Below are 17,401 nucleotides of genomic sequence, written 5' to 3' on the forward strand. Positions count from 1 at the left end.
TATAATCCACCCTTGAAAGGCGTAACGTAATATGTGTTACATGCGTCAGTATCTTTTATCTCTATCAATAATTGAATTTATTGTTGAGATACAGAGATTGTAACCGAATTCATACAACTGACAATATTGAACTGTCATAAAGTGTCCACTCCAACGTATGGTTATAAATAACAAGCGTCATTCGAAAAATAACATATTGATATAAACGTAACATTTTGTCTGTCAATATAACGCCGGCCATGTTGTATAACAGTGAGATGACACCACGGCTGTGATAATCGATTGTCTAACTGCACAGCCTGCATCTAACGCTCATATATATAAACTTATCTACGAAAAGTAATTGTTTAATTAAATATTTAATGTAGCTCGACCATGAATAAAATTTACACGATACGTATTAATTAGTCTATAATAGTATATTGATTTGTATTTATTGATGACGTATAATTCCACAGGGGTGTGTGACAAGCTTTCAGAACAGCCATTCAGACTCGATGCCACTCTTGTTGAAAAGCTGGCGATTTCACTGCGTGTATGTATAGTAACTCTGTAGTCGTCGCATGTGTAAGCAGACTCAAACTGTCTGATGTATCCATGCAGTGGGAGATGAGTTTTCTAACGTCTGTTCTGTTAATTCCTATCAACGAACAACCTATCTAAGTTTGTGGTCCACCGGTGCAGACTTCGCCTTTCGACCCCATCGTTGCTGCTGTCTAAAGCACTGATTTGCAGTTCAGTTGTTTGAATAATATTAGCAGGTAAGACCATGCCATTTTACCAAGCTTAGCGTAGTTTTGTATAATTTTCATTGTCATAAGGTTTCATACATGAGTCAAATTGTAGCAGGCATTGTATTGTTGACCTCTTTGAAAAAAATATTGATATGCTTAGGTGGATTAGCGTAGCCATATTCACAATACTAAATATGAACAAGGTGCTCACTTAGTTTATTGAATTGTTCCAGTTCTCTCCTCATATATATATATATATATTCTTCATACAAATAATAAGTATTTTTAGCGCGATTTTTTTATTATTTGACGTGTATACACTTGTATGGGAATGTTGTTTTGTAAATAACGATTGGCCTTGTTGGAGCATTTGCAATGTACAAAGACTCTGCCTGCTGTTCACAATTACAAATACTTAAATATGATGATTCCATGGAAACAATTTGGTTTAACGAAACTGTGTATGGAATGTATCGTACGACTGTATTCGCTTGAAAAACAGGGCGACGCACAAAATATAAATAAACAAATCGGTTAATAACTTGGAGTATGTTACATATCAAATCCAGATGTATTTCATTCACTCGCTGCTGGTTCACAACTTAGATTCAAACACAGGGTGATACTTGTACGGCAATTCGGAAACAACTTAATGAAGGCAAAACGGAAGAACAAAAATAACATGCATTAGTGACTTATGAACCAGTTTACGTCATTCCTACGTAATATTACATAACGATCAGACCGAGGACATCTCTGTTTCTGCCATTGTATGTAACTGCCAAGCTATTTCCTCGTCGACGATGCGTTGATTTTCGCCTGCAGAGCTTGTTATGGCAATATTTAAGCGTGAATAAATTAGTTACCGTATAATATCCTGAAACACAAACTGAAAATGTTGCCTCTGTCAAACTGTTAGATGAGGTGTCGGGGTAACTGATACCGCGGCGATTTAAAACAGTACCAACGTTAACATTTGGGAAGTCGAATGTCACCGTTAAGAGTAATGGGATTTCAGTGAAATGTATTAGCGCAAAAAAAAAAAAAAAAAAAAAAAAAAAAAAAAAAAAAAAGAATTATTCACTCGATTTCATTTGTGGCATCCCAGCGCGGTTTGCATGTTTGTAATCGCCTGTGCTTAATGCACAGCGTATGTTTAATCGCGGTTTAAACTTTTCGATATGTAAAGCTTTAGAATTACCAGCTTGGCCACTATTTTACATCAGCGTGTATTTTTATCGCACTATTTGTATCCACCTCATTCATATCACAGTAAACCGTGACGGTCAATTCCGGCGGTTGACATTGTGAACGTGTAGCACACTGATGTGTATCATCCCCTGTACAACTATTTGAAATGACTGTAGATGGGGCGGCACACAGCTGTCATTTTCTATTGATACCTGTACAGTAAACGGCCACTGAGCTTAATAGTTGACTATTTGAGGACCAAATGGCATGATTCTTTGAATTGTCATGTATTCCACAATGTACCGCCATTTTTTAAGAATTGTCATTGGACAATGTTTTTGAAAATCAGAATATTGTTTAATGTAATATGTTAACTCCAGAATTATTCATGGTGACATGCGGCCCAGTAAGCTGTGAATTGTATTGAGCTGAATATATGCGTTATGTGTACTAGTAACGTGGTCTGTTAATACTATCAAATGGTAGTATCATGTTGGCAATTCTATTAAATACAGTCCTGACCAACTGCTGTTATTCGACAAAACATGAAAGTGACTTGCATGCCATCACATGCAGCCATCAGTCTGAGGCATAGCAGTACATATTGTATCTACTTCACATGTATTGACAATTATACCTCGTCTTTTACGCGGATCCGTTCACTTTTAGAATCAGTATTTAATTGCATTTTAGTTGAGCGACAGGGTAGACCATTTAGAGAAGTTGAATGATTTTTCAAGGTCCATGAACCGTCCCTCCTTCGCAGTGTTAGCAGTAGCCTGGTTTGTATTACACCCATTCTCTCAGTGTTCAGTCTTATAGTTCCAACGAAACGTTTTCAGTTGATTTTGAGACAATGGCTGTTATGACATCGATGAGTGAATTGTGGTGACACTAGTAGTAACTGCTAACAATAGCTTTGTCTTGTCATAGAATTCCTCATCCATTCATTGTCTACCACCCATATTGTTACAGTAGTTGTCAATATTAAAACAACATGATAATGTTTGACCACTACATCGCCGGAAACGTATAAATTTGTTTAATCATAATACTTAACTGTTCTTATTATATAGTTAATTGAAAGAGCTCTTAGGTACAAGTGCAATGTATCGGTTTCTGACTAACCGAACAGACTGCACATAACTTGCCTGTCTGTAACCGCCAATACCATGCAATACGCATATTACCATTAATTAATTACACCCTGTTTGCGTTTCTCATTTTCCAGTTCAGTGCCCCTTGTCTGGTTCGTGTTTGACTAACAATAACACAGGCAACATTACCTTGTTGACACTGATGCACTTACATAGCAAAACTCGATGTTCATGTTTGAATTATATATGCTATGGAACAGCCAGATCTTATATGACTGCTGACTGATTAAATACTTAGACCTATTTTAAATCATTTTTAGAAAAAAAAAAAAAAATGGTGTGATAATTGCATACGTGTCTTTATGTCAACAGTTCGCCTCTGGTTCAAGTGACACCTTTCTGTAAGATCTCGTCGACTGGTGACTCCATATCAAACTTATAACAATGGATTTCAAAATTATTAAATCGAACTGAATGCATTGAATGTCATATCAAGGCGCACGCCAAATCGTGCTTTCCTAATATGTATAGAAAAACATTTTGTTTCACAACAATCATTGCTCAGCGCGCCTTCGAATTTCGTGAAAACAACCACAGTATTTTGCACGCGTTGTATATCACGTGGTACATATATTGAACGCGACACGAAATGACCGTGGTACTTTAACCGCCTTCTGTCATTACATATGCATAATCATCGATAATATAATGCAGTGCAACGACCCAAATTATTTGGTTCACCTAGTCGATAATACGTGATGTTGCCGGGAAATACGCAGTGTTATTTGTATAGTTTGAATTAGGGGGGATATATAAATGCCATGGTTTAACACACAGAGTGATTGTCTTACGGCTATATACGGTACATTTCTAGTATCGAGTAGCGACGGCACACACACGGGAGTAGTATCGTATTATGTTGTGGACGTTCGTCTTCAATAACAGAAAAGTTGCTTTCGCTTGCAGCCCTCATAGGAATACATGCAGATCCAGGTAAAACGTTTCCATAATAATCCTTCCGAGTACTTCAATCTTCCCCAATATTAGATTATTAACAACATAGAATGTTGAACGTGTAACGTTTTTATACTACTCGAATGGGTCATTGCGATGCCCTAGTTGCATCAGTTTTTAAATTGAATGTGTTGGGATTTGTGTTCAAATTCAAGTGTGTAAAAAGTTTCACGCGAAACTAAAACTAAAACAATTAGGCAAGTTTGTGTCTAAAACTGTAACTGACGGGTTTCTCCAAACATTTAAAACAAATTTCTGTTCTACTCCAAGTGTACCAAAAGTGAATAAATACTTAGACAGATAGATAGTTAGATGGATAGATGTTTATTCCAAAATAAAAAAAAATAATTGTTTAACAACACACAAACAATTATAGGAACAAATATACAAATGAAATAGAGGTGTGAACATAGTTGCGATTAGCAACTTATACGTTTCTATGGCTACCTAAATTCAGCAATAAAAGACTATTATTATTATTCAAACTTTGTGACATGCAAACTTACATACGGTATGATTTGTGTCTACCGTCCCACTAACCAATATTCCCGATTAGATCTAGGCCATCACTGTCGACTGCGAGTGAATAATCTGGTAAATTTCGCGTAACATGTATTTACGAATAAATTTAAACGTATTTTGATGTGCCTGCAACATCGTATGGAAGCTTAGGGTGCAGACTAATAATACTCGCTGTCGTTATAGCAACGGTAAATATAAGAATAGTTCAACTGTGTTAACATCATTAACCAAGGACCATCGCACACACAGGAAGCACTCACCTTGAGAGTGAACTTTTTTGTCATGGACTCAATAAAAGTTTAAAATGAATTGAGAATTTCTAGATATTTGTCTTTGGTTTATCGACACGTAGTCTCTGAATGAAGTGGTTTCATGTAGTTGCAGGTGGTGTCGAGAGTGTGCTTGCTGTTCTGTGCGTGTATGTATATATGAACATATATGTACTGCCATCTTGAACTTGTTAAATTCACCTATTCATCCGTTCATTTGTGTTCCCACGATCAGCTCGTTACTATTGCTAGCCCCCACAATATGAAGTTTGTTTTTAAATTCGTTTTACTATTTTAAAACAAAATAACGCTTAACTCTTTTCAAAAAACACTTTGTCATTACATTCGCGTTTTAATTATAAACCAGAGTCGAAAACAATGTCTATTGTCATCTCCGATATGTTAGTACACCGAATATATTGGAATATAGTCGATCACGTGACATAGAATGATTACAGTATACCAGTGCATGCAAATAACACCGATATTCTATTCTATTTTGAAAGTACGAACTAATTCGGCAAACTGACACCGATGATCCAAAAAAACAAAGTTCATCTATGTGACACGAACAGCTGGAGTGATCGCGTTGCACTAATCAAAAATTTGAATACGTAAACAAATACAACCAGGTCGGCAGCGCTCGGCAGCGCTCGGCAGTGCTCGGCAGATGACTATATGATATCCAAAAAATTATTGCCTCATTATTGCGCACATTTTAGGGTGTAATGTTTCTCATCTTCAATTTGATCTTCTCATATGAAATACAAATCTCATTAGACAGTACTGGGAATTTGTTTCCCGAGGTCCAATTCAGTTTCTTTTACACACACCCCTTCTGAATGAGTGTTCATTTTGACAAGTAATCACCTCTTAACGGCTAACATTGGCTAGTAGCACTGCGATAAAAACTTTACGTTTTCGATATTGTGAAATTCTTTCGTTTTTATGCAGAAAAATACAGTATTTTACCAAGTAAAATGGAAGTCTTTGTCGTAGAGTTTAGTTTTATGAACATATAAATTTTGTTAGTTAAATGTATCAATAGACTATGTGACTCCGTTTATAGTTACCTCATGTATATGTTCCCCTGGCGTTGACGTGACTTTGTTCATAACCTTGTACTCACACTGCTACTGTGTACGTGGCGAAAACCAGTGGTACGGGGCTCCATGTCATAATCCAGGGGTGTAATCTGACTTCATGGCACAATCCCTTGGTGTTAAACTCCATGGCATAATCCAAAGCCCATTCAATAGTGTCCCATGACTGCATGGCGCAACCCAATGTTGCATGACTGATGTATGCTAATTTCATATTAATTGCCATACTTTGTACGTCCTTACTATAATGGCACACCAATGACGTGGACTCGGCTGTAGATTTCAAACCTCTGGCACATTGATTACCTATGACAACTTTATTTGAAGCTACACAATAATTAATTACAAATATATGATACACAGCACGTCTATTGCACGCAATCAATGTTATTGACAACAACGGTTAATTTAGCTTTACATTACCCAATTCCTGATTGATTTGTGTACTTTTTCTTGCCCCAATTAGTCGCGAATAAGTTTTGACACTAAATTGTGTGTATCTAAAATCAAGCGATGTTTCTATAATACCATTAATATACCACTTTATGTCGCCATGGTTTTGGCAAATATTTGACACGAAGACGTCGATTGAACATTGCTATCAGTCTTATTTTGTCCACTGAGCACAGTACTTATCAGTGTATCCCAAAAGCGATGTCAGCTATTCTCCTCACAAAGGGGTATAGGTAAACGATGCACATAGGTATCCTCTCGAAATCTGGAAACGAACTGATTATTCGATACCAAAATAAGGTAGATACATTAGTTATTTAAGACACATTATTTGTATGTTGTCAAACTAACTGGTACATGTTATTACATCCACGTTTCAGTCATTCGATTACCAGCTGACACTCTAATATTACTGAGTGATGTGTGTGCTCACGTGCAAGGACATAATCCATATTATGTGTTTTATACAAACAAAACAAGCAGCTGGTCAACAACATGATTCCAATGTTTTGAGTGATTTATTTGCTCATGGTGTATATACTATACAGTGTAAGGTAATTGTACTCAACACGCCTGTTTAATGTTGCCTCCTTTGTGATCTTCTAAGTAACTTTGTTATATAAGTTTATTCCTCTACCTACACAATCAACAACTAGGCTGATCTAAATTTGATTTAACATTTGTGACAGATTTTGGTGATTAGGGACGTTAAACTAGTTGTGAATGCTTTTACATTTTTCAACCTTTCTCTATATGTGTTAAGTGTCTGAATTGTGATCACCAGTTATAAAAACCATGTCTGATCATTAAAATACAATGGCAGTGGTAAAGAGTAATATATGGTTTGTAGATGAATCAACCAAATACGTAAACTGTATATTTTAGTCTGGGGTTTATTACCTTGTCAATATATTACTCGAATGTTCCACCAGCATCCCCATGGCAAAACAAATAAAAAGCACTTTTCAAAAAGCAATAACAATATATTTACTGACAAATTGTGCCTCGTTTTGGCGAACATACAAGGCAGAACAGTGAAATACTACTACTATTGAAGGAGCGCAAATCTATTTTCTGGGTAACACTGTTACCAGAGTAGTCAATTGGCATCGACAGTGCTCAACGTGAATCACTTGAAATGACTGATTTATTTGTACGCAGTATGTGTCATTCCCATTTCTGTTTTGTTTGTAGCACTTGGTAACTGCCATAGCGATCATTTCCCTGTAGTGGTTTCGGTCTGTCAAAGAAACAAATCAAGTGGCAAAATTATTGCCTCTATATAAGTGGCTTCGTGATCAGGTAGCTAGCGCCATTGCATCATATGATCAACTCAAAACCAGTCCCACGCATTAATTGATATGTCACTTGCACGCGGCCGCTATGTTCGGCATGTGGTAGTCAGTCATATAAATAGTGCTCGGTTTAGTAAAGCTATGTAGAAGAGAAACAACAAAATGCTCAAAACAAAGATACCTGAAAACGAAAAATGTCATCGCAACCGTTGCCAACAATTTAGTGACTCTGCCTGGAAAAAATTAGAAAGTCAAATCTGGGTATTTAGTGACATTATGATATGTCCTCTGGGGCAAATGGGAATATTCTTCGGTATAAGTCTGACTTTAACATTCAGAAGAATAACATTGTTATATCGGATATGGTAAACTCATTGTAGGTACGACCCTACTGAGACCTACCAGCAACGGCCAAATTAACCGTGATGTACAACAAAACTATCTGGACAATAATAGTCCTGTTGAAAAATAACACACACACATGGAAAAATAAACATGTATCAAAGGCTGCTGACACAATTTTAATTGACCAAGAATTCATATATCTAGTATTAGAAGTTACAGCTGAATTGGTCATGATAACAACAGAGAATTGAGTAATGGACTCTTTACACAGATCCAGGGTACATCAAGTCTACATCTACTAGTCATCGTATCATGGTCGTTTATTCAGCATCGCCTCCATCATCTACTCCACGAGAACGTCCAATGCATCTTAGCGAACTTAATTACCACGGTCTCGGGAAATAGCATGCATTGTTAGTTTATCATACACCCTCGAGGCAATAGACGTATACTTGCTCTCCTGGCTATGCAATGTGTGTGTAATGCAAATAGTATTTCCATGGAGCATAACATTGATTTCGCTTTAATGAAATAATGAGCTATTGACATTTGATGTCGCCAACGTGTATATGCGGGAACATTTACCTTCTAACTACATGCCACAACAATGACGCTCTATGCTGTGTATTACAAATAAATCATAACCCTGCTTCTTGGTGTAGGTATGTGGATGAAAGGCGACATTTCACTGGCTAATCTGTAAAAGTGGGTGTATATTAGAATGAGAATGATCACCTTTAGACTAAACCGCATGTGTGACGTCATCTAGAGATCACGCAAACACGAGAGCTTGTCATTTCAAGTACACTGTTCACTTCCTGTGTATAACGCGTGTTGCCAAGATTTGGATCGATTGGTAGGAACGTGGGTAGACACATGAATATTAATTGCCGTTTTTTTATTTTAATGGTGATTGTTTGTTTTGCCACTAAGCCAATATCAGCCTGGATTCCACCCTGTGTATCATACTATGCTCCAACGTGTCACACAACGGCTTCATTCACGACAAAATTAGCTAAAGGCATATTTCACTTCCGTATTGTTTCTAATCACGTATGGTTGGGAGAGGATTATACGTCACAATTGGCATTTGTGCCGTCACGACAGGCTTGTACAGGACTTATCTATACTTTGTCCGTGGAAAATGTGGTGACCATGGCAAGCTTGCTAAGTAATTTAATTTCAATCCGACTCGTATATATCACAAAACAATTCCAAGTGTGCTGTTTTTGAATATCATAAATACTATGAATAATAACACACTTGCAAGGAGTATACGTATGATATAATATAGATACAAACAGTTACATAGATCTACCTCTACAGTACATGCTATATTCATAATTAACATCTGAATCCGATTATCACTTTATATCACGCATGCAAAAAACATATTATGTCAATTTTAAGGAAACGACTGGAGACGGCAATATATTAACACGGCGTAGTGTAATATGTTAATCCTATAATAGCTACAATCTTTGTTCACTGGGAGATTCAAAAACCGTTTCCATGGTGATCAAATTGCCATTTGCGTTATTTTATCCTTACAAGTTCTTGTGAAATACGCGCTTATGATTTAAATTCGAGCTTAACATTGTCACAGTGTCAGGTCCAATATCACAGGATATATCAAGCTTATTAATATTGTCACAGTGTAACGTCCGATATCATAGGATATATCAAGCTTATTAATATTGTCACAGTGTCAGGTCCAATATCACAGGATATATCAAGCTTATTAATATTGTCACAGTGTAACGTCCGATATCACAGGATATATCAAGCTTATTAATATTGTCACAGTGTAACGTCCGATATCACAGGATATATTAAGCTTATTAATATTATTACAGTGTCACGTCCAATATCACAGGATATATCAAGCTTATTAATATTGTCACAGTGTAACGTCCGATATCACAGGATATATCAAGCTTATTAATATTGTCACAGTGTAACGTCCGATATCACAGGATATATCAAGCTTATTAATATTGTCACAGTGTCACGTCCAATATCACAGGATATATCAAGCTTATTAATATTGTCACAGTGTCACGTCCAATATCACAGGATATATCAAACTTATTAATATTGTCAGAGTCGCACGTCCAATATCACAGGATATAGCAAGCTTATTAATATTGTCACAGGGGCACGTCCAATATCACAGGATATATCAAGCTTATTAATATTGTCACAGTGTCACGTCCAATATCACAGGATATATCAAGCTTATTAATATTGTCAGAGGGGCACGTCCAATATCACAGGATATATCAAGCTTATTAATATTGTCACAGTGTCACGTCCAATATCACAGGATATATCAAGCTTATTAATATTGTCACAGTGTCAGGTCCAATGTCACAGGATATATCAAGCTTATTAATATTGTCACAGTGTCACGTCCAATATCACAGGATATATCAAACTTATTAATATTGTCAGAGTCGCACGTCCAATATCACAGGATATAGCAAGCTTATTAATATTGTCACAGTGTCCCGTCCAATATCACAGCATATATCAAGCTTATTAATATTGCCACAATGGCAAGTCCAATATCACAAGATATATCAAACTTATTAATATTGTCACAGTGTCACGTCCAATATCACAGGATATATCAAGCTTATTGATATTGCCAAAATTGCACGTCGAATATCACAGGATATATCAAGCTTACTAATATTTTCACAGTGTCACGTCCAATATCACATGATATATCTAGCTTATTAATATTGTCACAGTGTCACGTTCAATATCACATGATATATCAAGCTTATTAATATTGTCACAGTGTCACGTCCAATATCACAGGATATATCATGCTAATTAATATTGTCACAGTGGCACGTCCAATATCACAGGTTATATCAAGCTTATTAATATTGTCACAGTGGCACGTCCAATATCACAGGATATATCAAGCTTATTAATATTGCCACGGTGGCACGTCCAATATTACAGGATATATCAAGCTTATTAATATTGCCACGGTGGCACGTCCAATATCACAGGATATATCAAGCTTATTAATATTGTCGCAGTGTCACGTCAAATATCACAGGATATATCAAGCTGATGAATATTGTCACAGTGTCACGCCCAATATCACATGATATATCAAGCTTATCAATATTGACACAGTGTCACGCCCAATATCACAGGATATATCAAGCTTATTAATACTGACACAGTGTCACGTCCAATATCACGGATATATCAAGCTTATGAATATTGTCACAGTGTCACGCCCAATATCACAGGATATATCAAGCTTATGAATATTGTCACAGTGGCACGCCCAATATCACAGGATATATCAAGCTTATTAATATTGTCACAGTATCACGCCCAATATCACAGGATATATCAAGCTTATTAATATTGTCACAGTATCACGCCCAATATCACAGGATATATCAAGCTTATTAATATTGTCACAGTATCACGCCCAATATCACAGGATATATCAAGCTTATTAATATTGTCACAGTATCACGCCCAATATCACAGGATATATCAAGCTTATGAATATTGTCACAGTGTCACGCCCAATATCACAGGATATATCAAGCTTATTAATATTGTCACAGTGTCACGCCCAAAATCACGGATATCAAGCTTATGAATATTGTCACAGTGTCACGCCCAATATCACGGATATATCAAGCTTATTAATATTGACACAGTGTCACGCCCAATATCACGGATATATCAAGCTTATTAATATTGTCACAGTGTCACGCCCAATATCACAGGATATATCAAGCTTATTAATATTGTCACAGTGTCACGCCCAATATCACGGATATATCATGCTTATTAATATTGACACAGTGTCACGCCCAATATCACGGATATGTCAAGCTTTTTGATATTGACACAGTGTCACGCCCAATATCACGGATATATCAAGCTTATTAATATTCTCACAGTGTCACGCCCAATATCACGGATATATCAAGCTTATTAATATTGTCACAGTGTCACGCCCAATATCACAGGATATATCAAGCTTATTAATATTGACACAGTGTCACGCCCAATATTACGGATATATCAAGCTTATGAATATTGTCAGAGTGGCACGCCCAATATCACAGGATATATCAAGCTTATTAATATTGTCACAGTATCACGCCCAATATCACAGGATATATCAAGCTTATTAATATTGTCACAGTGTCACGCCCAATATCACGGATATGTCAAGCTGATGAATATTGTCACAGTGGCACGCCCAATATCACATGATATATCAAGCTTATTAATATTGTCACAGTGTCACGCCCAATATCACAGGATATATCAAGCTTATTAATATTGTCACAGTGGCACGTCCAATATCACATGATATATCAAGCTTATCAATATTGACACAGTGTCACGCCCAATATAATATGATATATAAAGCTTATCAATATTGACACAGTGTCACGCCCAATATCACAGGATATATCAAGCTTATTAATATTGTCACAGTGTCACGCCCAATATCACATGATATATCAAGCTTATTAATATTGTCACAGTGTCACGCCCAATATCACGGATATCAAGCTTATGAATATTGTCACAGTGTCACGCCCAATATTACGGATATATCAAGCTTATTAATATTGTCACAGTGTCACGTCCAATATCACATGATATATCAAGCTTATTAATATTGTCACAGTGGCACGTCCAATATCACATGATATATCAAGCTTATCAATATTGACACAGTGTCACGCCCAATATCACATGATATATCAAGCTTATCAATATTGACACAGTGTCACGCCCAATATCACGGATATATCAAGCTGATGAATATTGACACAGTGTCACGCCCAATATCACATGATATATCAAGCTTTTGAATATTGTCACAGTGTCACGCCCAATATCACGGATATATCAAGCTGATGAATATTGACACAGTGTCACGCCCAATATCACAGGATATATCAAGCTTATTAATATTGTCACAGTGTCACGCCCAATATCACATGATATATCAAGCTTATTAATATTGTCACAGTGGCACTTCCAATATCACATGATATATCAAGCTTATCAATATTGACACAGTGTCACGCCCAATATCACATGATATATAAAGCTTATCAATATTGACACAGTGTCACGCCCAATATAACATGATATATCAAGCTTATCAATATTGACACAGTGTCACGCCCAATATCACATGATATATCAAGCTTATCAATATTGACACAGTGTCACGCCCAATATCACAGGATATATCAAGCTTATTAATATTGTCACAGTGTCACGCCCAATATCACATGATATATCAAGCTTATTAATATTGTCACAGTGTCACGCCCAATATCACGGATATCAAGCTTATGAATATTGTCACAGTGTCACGTCAAATATCACATGATATATCAAGCTTATTAATATTGTCACAGTGGCACGTCCAATATCACATGATATATCAAGCTTATCAATATTGACACAGTGTCACGCCCAATATCACATGATATATAAAGCTTATCAATATTGACACAGTGTCACGCCCAATATAACATGATATATCAAGCTTATCAATATTGACACAGTGTCACGCCCAATATCACATGATATATCAAGCTTATCAATATTGACACAGTGTCACGCCCAATATCACAGGATATATCAAGCTTATTAATATTGTCACAGTGTCACGCCCAATATCACATGATATATCAAGCTTATTAATATTGTCACAGTGTCACGCCCAATATCACGGATATCAAGCTTATGAATATTGTCACAGTGTCACGTCAAATATCACATGATATATCAAGCTTATTAATATTGTCACAGTGGCACGTCCAATATCACATGATATATCAAGCTTATCAATATTGACACAGTGTCACGCCCAATATCACATGATATATAAAGCTTATCAATATTGACACAGTGTCACGCCCAATATAACATGATATATCAAGCTTATCAATATTGACACAGTGTCACGCCCAATATCACATGATATATCAAGCTTATCAATATTGACACAGTGTCACGCCCAATATCACAGGATATATCAAGCTTATTAATATTGTCACAGTGTCACGCCCAATATCACATGATATATCAAGCTTATTAATATTGTCACAGTGTCACGCCCAATATCACGGATATCAAGCTTATGAATATTGTCACAGTGTCACGTCAAATATCACATGATATATCAAGCTTATTAATTTTGTCACAGTGGTACGTCCAATATCACGTGATATAACAAGCTTATTAATATTGTCACAGTGTCACGTCAAATATCACATGATATATCAAGCTTATTAATTTTGTCACAGTGGCACGTCCAATATCACGTGATATAGCAAGCTTATTCCCGGTAATATTGTCACAGTGTCACGCCCAATATCACAGGATATATCAAGCTTATGAATATTGTCGGAGTCGTACGTCCAATATCACAGGATATATCAAGCTTATTAATATTGTCACAGTGTCACGCCCAATATCACAGGATATATCAATCTTATTAATATTGACACAGTGTCACGTCCAATATCACGGATATATCAAGCTCATGAATATTGTCACAGTGGCACGCCCAATATCACAGGATATATCAAGCTGATGAATATTGTCACAGTGGCACGCCCAATATCACATGATATATCAAGATTATCGATATTGACACAGTGTCACGCCCAATATCACAGGATATATCAAGCTTATTAATATTGTCACAGTGTCACGCCCAATATCACGGATATCAAGCTCATGAATATTGTCACAGTGTCACGCCCAATATCACGGATATATCAAGCTTATTGATATTGACACAGTGTCACGCCCAATATCACAGGATATATCAAGCTTATTAATATTGTCACAGTGTCACGCCCAATATCACGGATATATCAAGCTGATGAATATTGTCACAGTGGCACGCCCAATATCACATGATATATCAAGCTTATCAATATTGACACAGTGTCACGCCCAATATCACATGATATATCAAGCTTATCAATATTGACACAGTGTCACGCCCAATATCACGGATATATCAAGCTGATGAATATTGACACAGTGTCACGCCCAATATCACATGATATATCAAGCTTTTGAATATTGTCACAGTGTCACGCCCAATATCACGGATATATCAAGCTGATGAATATTGACACAGTGTCACGCCCAATATCACAGGATATATCAAGCTTATTAATATTGTCACAGTGTCACGCCCAATATCACATGATATATCAAGCTTATTAATATTGTCACAGTGGCACGTCCAATATCACATGATATATCAAGCTTATCAATATTGACACAGTGTCACGCCCAATATAATATGATATATAAAGCTTATCAATATTGACACAGTGTCACGCCCAATATCACAGGATATATCAAGCTTATTAATATTGTCACAGTGTCACGCCCAATATCACATGATATATCAAGCTTATTAATATTGTCACAGTGTCACGCCCAATATCACGGATATCAAGCTTATGAATATTGTCACAGTGTCACGTCAAATATCACATGATATATCAAGCTTATTAATTTTGTCAACGTGGCACGTCCAATATCACGTGATATAGCAAGCTTATTAATATTGTCACAGTGTCACGTCAAATATCACATGATATATCAAGCTTATTAATTTTGTCACAGTGGCACGTCCAATATCACGTGATATAGCAAGCTTATTCCCGGTAATATTGTCACAGTGTCACGCCCAATATCACAGGATATATCAAGCTTATGAATATTGTCGGAGTCGTACGTCCAATATCACAGGATATATCAAGCTTATTAATATTGTCACAGTGTCACGCCCAATATCACAGGATATATCAATCTTATTAATATTGACACAGTGTCACGTCCAATATCACGGATATATCAAGCTCATGAATATTGTCACAGTGGCACGCCCAATATCACAGGATATATCAAGCTGATGAATATTGTCACAGTGGCACGCCCAATATCACATGATATATCAAGCTTATCGATATTGACACAGTGTCACGCCCAATATCACAGGATATATCAAGCTTATTAATATTGTCACAGTGTCACGCCCAATATCACGGATATCAAGCTTATGAATATTGTCACAGTGTCACGCCCAATATCACGGATATATCAAGCTTATTGATATTGACACAGTGTCACGCCCAATATCACGGATATATCAAGCTTATTAATATTGTCACAGTGTCACGCCCAATATCACTGATATCAAGCTTATGAATATTGTCACAGTGGCACGTCCAATATCACATGATATATCAAGCTTATCAATATTGTCACAGTGTCACGCCCAATATCACATGATATATCAAGCTTATCAATATTGACACAGTGTCACGCACAATATCACAGGATATATCAAGCTTATTAATATTGTCACAGTGGCACGTCCAATATCACAGGATGTATCAAGCTTATTAATATTGTCACAGTGTCACGTCAAATATCACAGAATATATCAGGGTTATTAATATTGTCACAGTGGCACGTCTAATATCACATGATATATCAAGCTTATTAATATTGTCACAGTGTCAACTCCAATATCGCATGATATATCAAGCTTATTAATTTTGTCACAGTGGCACGTCCAATATCACGTGATATAGCAAGCTTATTCCTGGTAATATTGTCACAGGGGCTCGTCCAATATCACAGGATATATCAAGCTTATTAATATTGTCACAGTGTCACGCCCAATATCACAGGATATATCAAGCTTATGAATATTGTCGGAGTCGTACGTCCAATATCACATGATATATCAAGCTTAATAATACTGTCACAGTGTCACGTCCAATAGCACAGGATATATCAATCTTATTAATATTGTCACAGTGGCACGCCCAATATCACATGATATATCAAGCTTATCAATATTGACAGTGTCACGCCCAATATCACATCATATATCAAGCTTATTAATATTGTCACAGTGTCACGCCCAATATCACTGGATATATCAAGCTTATTAATATTGTCACTGTAGCACGCCCAATATCACATGATATATCAAGCTTATCAATATTGACACAGTGTCACGCCCAATATCACATGATATATCAAGCTAATTAATATTGTCAAAATGACACGTCCAATGTCACATGATATATCAAGCTTATTAATATGGTCACAGGGGTACGTCCAATATCACAGGATATATCAAGCTTATTAATATTGTCACAGTGTCACCTCCAATATCACAGGATATATCAAGCTTATTAATTTTGTCACAGTGGCACGTCCAATATCACGTGATATAGCAAGCTTATTCCCGGTAATATTATCACAGGGGCACGTCCAATATCACAGGATATATCAAGCTTATTAATATTGTCA

General features: G+C 36.3%; 1 protein-coding gene across 1 annotated transcript in view; it reads left to right on the forward strand.

Annotated features, from left to right (window-relative positions):
- Positions 1-554: 554 nt before the first annotated feature.
- Positions 555-17,401, forward strand: part of LOC100370632 (neuropeptide S receptor-like) — a 41,921-nt gene continuing 25,074 nt past the window's right edge. Inside the window, exon 1 of the mRNA XM_002741485.3 lies at positions 555-761. The gene's annotated coding sequence lies outside the window, so the exon portion shown is untranslated. The remainder of the gene's footprint in view (positions 762-17,401) is intronic.

The sequence above is a fragment of the Saccoglossus kowalevskii genome, chromosome 13, assembly GCF_978046115.1.
Source record: "Saccoglossus kowalevskii chromosome 13, keSacKowa6.1, whole genome shotgun sequence".
NCBI lineage: Eukaryota > Metazoa > Hemichordata > Enteropneusta > Harrimaniidae > Saccoglossus > Saccoglossus kowalevskii.